The sequence below is a fragment of the Rhincodon typus genome, unplaced genomic scaffold (assembly GCF_021869965.1).
Source record: "Rhincodon typus isolate 14 unplaced genomic scaffold, sRhiTyp1.1 hic_rhity00000625, whole genome shotgun sequence".
Taxonomy (NCBI): Eukaryota; Metazoa; Chordata; class Chondrichthyes; order Orectolobiformes; family Rhincodontidae; genus Rhincodon; species Rhincodon typus.
Window position 1 is genome coordinate 42,085 of NW_025966263.1, and position 6,481 is coordinate 48,565.

Consider the following 6,481-nt stretch of genomic DNA (forward strand, 5'->3'; position numbering starts at 1 on the left):
CTGTCTCCTGCTCCCACCTCGTGAGGGTCCAATGCACAATCCTGAAATCTTTGAATTGCTTAACTTTTTGATTCCTGAGATAATATGTCTGATTGTCTTGATTGCAGTTGAATTTGCAAGACAGGTTGTGTGCCTTTGGAAGGAGGGTTGTTGCATATTTAAGAGCCCTTGTGTCCATTTTAATGGCAGATTAACTTTTCGCATTTATAACAACTACACTGATAGCAGGTATGGCAAGCAATTAGGAAGGCAGATACTGTGTTGACCTTTCTTGCAAGATGCTTGGAAGACAGAAGCAAGAAAGTCTTGTAATTGTGTAAGGCATTGGTAAGATTGCCTGAGTACTTTGTATGGTTTGGTTTCTGTGCCACTTGAATGATGTGTTTACCTCTTAGAGAATGCAGGAAGGCTCACTGAATTAGTCTCTTTAATGAAGGGGTTTTCCTATGAGGAGAAATTGAGCGCAATTGTCCTGAAAGGTGACTTGGGTATGGTCCACAAAGGACCCAGGGCATGTCTCTTCATCATTAGAAACAGACAATTGGTAATGCATAGCTTGAGGGAACACTACTGCACCAATACGGAGCAATGTAAGGAGGCAGGGTCTCTGAACTAACAGCCAGAATGGGGATTGAATCCATGCTCTAGGCTTTATTCTGCACCACACTGTAGTCATCTAGCCAACCGAGCAAAGCGACCCCCTAGACTTGTTTTGCATCGATCAAAATTTAGCAAACTTGAGAGGTGATTTGAAATAGGGTTTTGTATAAGATAATTGCTGGGGGGTTGTTTTCCCCTTACTGAGGCTAAAACTGGGCGGGCACAGTCACAGGAATAAAAGACACCATTTAGGACTGAGACAAGAGATTTCTTCAGAGGATTATAAATTTTTGAGCATCCAAAATACTCCGGGTTGAGAATTCCAGTCATTTGAATATGTTCACTGCAGAGATCAATGCATTCTTAGATGATGGGGGAATCTACGGGTATGGAGATAGTGTCAGATGAATCAATTGAATACTCTACTTGTGCAGATGCAGCAGATGATTAAGAAGGCAAATGCAATATTGTTTTCTGTCGCTAGAGGGATAGAGTTTAAAAGCAGGGAGGTTATGCTGCAGCTGTATAAGGTGCTGGTGAGGCCACACCTGGAATACTTTGTACAGTTTTCGGCTCCTTACTTGAGGAAGGATGTACTGGCACTGGAGGGGGTGCAGAGGAGGTTCACTATATGTGAATTCTGAAGTTGAGATGGTTGGCTTAAGAGGAGCGATTGAGTACACTGGGACTACACAAAGTAGAATTTAGAAGAATGAGGGGAGATGTTATAGAAACTAAACTATGAAGGGAATAGATAAGATGGAAGCAGGGAGGTTGTTTTCACTGGTGGGTGAAACTAAAACTCGGGGGCATTGCCTCAAAATAAGGGAAAACAGATTTAGGACTGAGTTAAGGAGGAGCTTATTCACCCAAAGATTTGTGAACCTGTGGAATTCCCTGCCCAGTGAAACAGTTGGGGCTACTTCATTTAAAACTTTTAAGGCAAAGATAGATTTTTGAACAGTAAAGGAATAAAGGGTTATGGTGAGCAGTTGGGGAGGTGGAGTTGAGTTCACAAATAGGTCAGCTATGATCTTAATGAATGGCAGAGCAGGCTTGATGCACCAGATAGCCTACTCCTCCTATTCCTTGTGCTCTTATTCTTTGTTCTACTACCGGAAGGTCCACAGACTTCCTCCAGAAGTAGAGGTGAAGCTGAGGGTTTGAGGCTGTAGCCTTTTCATTTCGGAGGTTCCCTGGCTGCTGCTAGTGTATGCATGAGAGAAAGAAGGATTTACTTGAAGATTGATAAATGCAAGCAGAAGAAGAATGAGTGGTGGTCATCAGGTAGGAACATTGCACAACGGAGCTTACTGGGTTGGTCCCTAAAGATGTCTCCCTGTCAGCACATTAGTCTTGTGCTTCCACAGTCAGTTCAACTATCTTGCAGGGAGTGAGAAACTTGATGTCTGAATCACGCACATCCACACACCCTTATTTTTTTAAAAAACAGAGAAGCCTGTTTTGGTCCTGTCAGCTTACTTTTGTTTCTGCAGTGAGGTAACGGGATAGATTTAAGAATGACAGCAGTCATCGAACAACCATTGGTGGGAGAGGTGGTGGGGTATCTCCAGTAAGTAGGAAGCACAGAGGGCAAGACCAGTCAGGTGAGAGCCCTCAAATAGCCATAATTACACAAAATAGTCAATTTAAAGGTTGTCTATGAGCATCAGTAAGATATGTATGCAGTGGTACAGTGAATCATGGCCCTATGAGTGCAAGGTATCAGTCAAGTTGACAACAGGAGCACAGGAGATATGACACTTTTCTGGCCCTGCTAACTGTCTCTTTTTAAAACAGGAGACAGTACAGTTCCATACCGTCATCTCTGTCCAGGCAGGCTAGTGGGGTCTGGTGGTGTGCCTCCTGAAACAGTGAGAGGACAGCTGTTGTCTCCCACTACCCCTTGCATTTAGGAAACAGAGCAAGCTTGACTTTCTTCTGTGCCATTTGGTTGGAGTTTGAGGAGAGTATCACAGTCAATTATGTCAATCAAGCATCATCATAAACATCATTAACACGTGTAGATCTCAGGGTGCCACCACAGGATTTGTGACTTAAAAATAAGTTCCAAAGGTCAAGAAATAGTGCTCACAACTCTGACCTGCATTTCCATTGTACAAGAATCTCTATTGGATATGCAAGATTATGACTATAATACTTTTGGATATTTCATATGGAATTTAGAAGCATCATAAATCTTGCATTTTTTTTACATAGATTGTGTGGAATCCTATAGAACAATCTACAGATTCTTCATTGATGTTTTATAACTTGTCAAAACGCGTTTAGACATTTTTCGATATGTAGGAATTAAAAAGGAAGACATTTATCGAAGCTACTGTGTTTTTTTGTAACAGCTCATTATTGGCACTATGAGTGGGAATTGCTCACTTTTGTGGTTTTATTGAGAGATTTAAAGGTACAAAGCCCTTTGGGAGTATTAACAGCTGGAAAGACAATTTTGTTGTTTGTTGATTTAAGCACCAATGTTTTGCACTTTAACTTGCATACAATTTCAAAAGCATGTTGTGTTCTCGTGATTACCATAACACATCATATCTTAAGGAATAAAAGTCATACTTGTTTCACTAAAGGTGTCAAATACATGCACGATGTTGAAAGCTGGTAGCAACATCCAGCCGATAACAATTAGTAAATGTGTTACCAAACCAAGGATGTCTTGTGGAGTATTGGTGTCCCTGCCTCTGGTCGTCTGGTTTCAATATCTCAATGTGACACAGTTGTGTCAGAGCAAGTTCAAACAGGTCATTTATAAAACGAAGACCTAATGTTTCTAAGTCCTTTGGCTAAGATCAAGTGTAGTATCTGTTCTTCTAATATCTGCTGCATCCTCTATGTGGGGATGAAGTCTTAAATTGATTTGTGGAACTGGAAGATGAAACGGGCTTGTTGCATCCACACTTTTTTTCGAAGGCCATGTGGTGTAGGGATAGTATCCCTATCTTTGGGTCAGATAGTCCTGGTTCAAGCTTCACCTCAGGATGTGATGGCCATGGAGATGTATCATAACCCATCCAAGCAGGTTGATTTAAAGAAAAAAAGTTTCTTGTTAAAGGGTAAATAATCTAGATTTTCATGTAGTCCAAAAGCTAAGACAAATTGTATTTAATGTATAAGTATGTCAATAGTTATCAAATCTTTGATGTTTGGCCTTTATTTTGAGCTGTAAATAATGTTTAAATGCAGCTGACGCTAAGCCTTCAAAGCATACATTCAACTTTTTCTAATAAGAATTATGCTTTTTTTCCACTATCGAACTGGGGAATAAATAACTTTTTTAGCAGACGTTTCGTTACCGTGCTTGGTAACATCCTCAGTGCAGCCTCCGATGAAGCGTCGGTGGGAAAACACGCCGACGCTTCATCAGAGGCTGCACTGAGGATGTTATCAAGCTCGGTAACGAAACATCTGCGGAACAACAAACCAGCTCAGGGAGCCAACCAACCTCAACACCCACAACCCCCGAGCTACAGATCTGCTCCAAAATCTTTTAACACTCTTCAGTCATATTCAATTTTTTCATTTACTTTAATTGTGTTTTGTTGGATGTGACTGCCCCCCTTCTGTGGTGAATAATCTTCTGACATCCAATCTCACAAATAATAGCCATACAGAGAAGCATTTGAGAGTATGCAAGAATGATGTTGTCACAAGTATTGTTGGAAAAGAAGTGCAATCTATTATTAAAGAAGTAAAAGCAGATCATTTGGAAAATCATAATCTAACCAAGCAGAGTCACTGTGGCTTCATGAAAGGGAAATTGTTTGACTAATATAATTTTTTTGAGAAGTTTCAACCAGAGTGAATAGAGGGGAACCAGTAGATGTGTCGTATTTGGACTCCCAGAAGGTATTCAACAAACACCCTTTGTGAGGTACCATCATTAGAGCCCATGTGTTGGAGGTAGTACATTGACATGGATCGAGAATTGATCCATGGGCAGGAAACAGTGATTGGAATAAGGGGTTCTTTATCAGGTTGGTGACCTGTGATCAGTGGAGTTCCACAAGGATCAGTGCAGAGCCCACAAATACATTTTAATGACATGGAAGAAGGAAGTGAATGTAATGTGGCCAAATTTGCAGACGACACAATAAGTGGAAAGGCAGGTTGTGAATGGGAGGATACAAACAGTTTACAGTGAGATATTGATAGATTCAAGAAGTGGGTGAAAAGTTGGCAAATAGAGTATAACGTGGGAAGATGTGAAGTTTAGTTGTGAAAGAAGAATATTTTAAAATTATTTAAATAGAGAAAAATGCAGAAAGCCACAAGACAAAAAGACTTGGGGTTACTAAACAAAGCTTGCAAACAGATGCAGCAGGTAATCTGGAAGACTGAAGAAACATTGGCCCTCCTATCAAGGGAATTGGAGTATAAGAAGTCTAACTGCAGTTGTACAACATGTAAGTGAGAACACATCTGGTGTACTGTGAGTACTTACGGAAAGATATACTTTCATTGGAGGCAATTCAGAGGAGGTTCACTTGGCTGATGCTGAAAAGGAGTAATTGTCTTATTAGCAAAGGTTAAATAGATGGGACTCATTGGAATTTAGAAGAATGGGAAGTGATATAATTGAAACACGTAGGATTCTTTAAAATAGCTTGACAGGGTAAATGTTGACCGGGTGTTTCCACTCATGAGAGAGTCTAGGACCAGAGGGGATAGTCTCAATAATAGGAATTTCTTCTCTCAAAGGGTTGAGCGCCTTTGGAACTCCTTGCCACAGAGAGCTCTGAGGGCACAGTCCTTCTGTATAATTAAGGCTGAGATAGACAGACAGATTCTTGATCAGTAGGGCAATCAAGGGTTATGGGGAAAGGGCAGGAAAGTAGTCATGAGGAATGGTGGATCAGCCATAATTCAATTGAGTGGCAGAGTAAGCTAAATGGTGTACTCCTGTTCCTATTTCTTATGGTCTGATGTTTGAGAACTCTCACTGCTAGAAGAGTGGAGAAAGGACAGGAAGCAAGGAATAAAACGCTTCGCTATGTGGAAAGCACCCTCTATTTCACATGAAAATCATTGTGCTTGAGTGATCTGTTTTGCTTTGCTTTGCTTTCATAATCCCTTTTCACAGATGGGTGCTGAGTCAGTGAAGGCTGGACTGTGTTCTGCTGCCTTCCAAAACAATAATTAATGAAAGATGGACCTGTCTTTTTCTTTCCACATCACACCTCTCATGTGGAGATGGGCATGGAAGGAGATAAGCGGTATTGACTGATATCTCCATAGTCCCAGGGACAGAAGAAATTCAGTGACCTGACCAGAATGGGGAAGGTAAGTTACTCAAAATGGAAAGAACTGCAGATGCTACAAATAAGAAACGAAAAACAACAATTGCTGGAGGTGCTCAGCAGGTTCTGAGGAAGGGTCACTGGACCTAGAAATGTTAACTGTGATTTCTCTTCAGATGCTGCCAGACCTGCTGAGCATTTCCAGCAATTTCTGCTTTTGTGTCTGAGGTAAGTTAATCACCCTTTCTTGCTTGCCAAACAGGTACCAACTCACTGAAGTCTGAAGAAAGAGAAATGCACTTGAATTGTGCATTTTACTAGCCATACCACAAAGTACTTTTCTGAAGACACCTTTGCATATTCACCCAACTGCACATATATTTACCACTAAGCCAGTGGGTTGACAGATATTTTTGTCTGCTGTAACTCTGATTCGTTGCTGCTAAACAACTTTTCTAATTTGTATTAATGCATTGAATAAGTATTTAATAAAGAGAAATTGTTAGGTTTTTGTTTTATTTCATAGTGGATTTAATTTGTAGCCGAATGGCTTGTGCATAGATATATCCGTAGGGGACCTTTGCTACATAGGGATCTTGTTCTCAGTGAAAATCTGC

The 6,481-nt window shown here is 40.7% G+C and overlaps 1 pseudogene; it reads left to right on the forward strand.

Annotated features, from left to right (window-relative positions):
* The first annotated feature begins 3,390 nt into the window (after nucleotides 1–3,390).
* Nucleotides 3,391–3,562, forward strand: LOC125488381 (annotated as a pseudogene).
* The last annotated feature ends 2,919 nt before the right edge of the window (nucleotides 3,563–6,481 follow it).